This window comes from Vavraia culicis (genome assembly GCF_000192795.1).
Source record: "Vavraia culicis subsp. floridensis unplaced genomic scaffold supercont1.59, whole genome shotgun sequence".
NCBI lineage: Eukaryota > Fungi > Microsporidia > Pleistophoridae > Vavraia > Vavraia culicis.
Genome location: NW_007360662.1, coordinates 13,317 through 14,546, shown reverse-complemented (window position 1 = coordinate 14,546; position 1,230 = coordinate 13,317).

Below are 1,230 nucleotides of genomic sequence, written 5' to 3'. Positions count from 1 at the left end.
CCAATCTGGTCTATATATTCCGCTACATACCAATCTAGTGTCTCCTTTCACGTATTCTGAAAAGGACTACTTCCTCATTTCGCATATCCTGAATCGGGCTAGTGTTTCAGAATCACTTGAATGCCTGTACACCCCATGGTGTTGACCCAACTTTCATTAGTCATTGTTTTCTGATGCCCATCGCCACATATCCATCGCTTTTGAATCAGGAATACCCTTTTAGCCAGTCAGGCAACACCATACATTTCCTAAAGAGAATAAATTTCAACGAGTAAAGTGTGACTCTAATCCCAATCATGTTCTAAAAACGAGATTCAGGCCACGAACCAAGGCTGTGTGGCTACGGTAGAAGCCCTTAGCGGACCAGGAAAGAGATTCAGTACTTTTACTAGCGAAGTTGAGATGTTCGGAATGTTATTTTATGCTTTGTGGATGTCTTATTAGATAGCTTTATAAGTAAATCTATTTTATTCAAGAAAACGGGTCGCGAATTGATTTCCTAGCCCCGTGCAACGCGAATAAAAAAGTACAGTCACAGCATTAAAGCAATAATAATTAAATTTAACTTGTATTCTGTGTAAAATGAATGGTACAGCTGGTTATATTATTAGTTCTTCCAACCAATTTCCACATCTTAGCTCCAGGTGATAATAAGCAATCAATGTGGATAATCTTCTGTCACTCTCTGTCAAACTGGTCTAATTCAGCGATTGACGTCGCCAAATCTTCATCAACGATACATGCATGGCATTCTCTGGTTATATCGCTTGAGTGATTCCATCTGTATGTCTCATGTCGAACACTTGTATTGTACCTTAAACCTCTCGTATTCGACAAAGAAGTGTTTTTGCACATGTGAACGGCTCTATCTATTGTTCGAAAATGAGTTATCTTAGAAATAAATATGCTTATGCAAGAAAGGCTTACTTATCTTATATCTTTTTTGATATTCATTTTCTGCCTGTAGTTCTGATTTACACCTAGCATTTTTCAAGATGACGAAAATACTTCCAGCTCCCTGTCTCATGGTTACTGGTGCCAGGCTGGTTTGAAAGGATATACTGCACTCCCCTCTAACTCATTTTCTGAACACACTTCGCACCGTGAAAGAATGAAGTAATTAGCAACACATCATAATGAACAACGCGACATAAAAGGTTCAGCATGTTTTTATATCCTAGGCCATGCCATTTCGTAGTTAAAACCTTTGATCTTTCTTGATTTAAACTG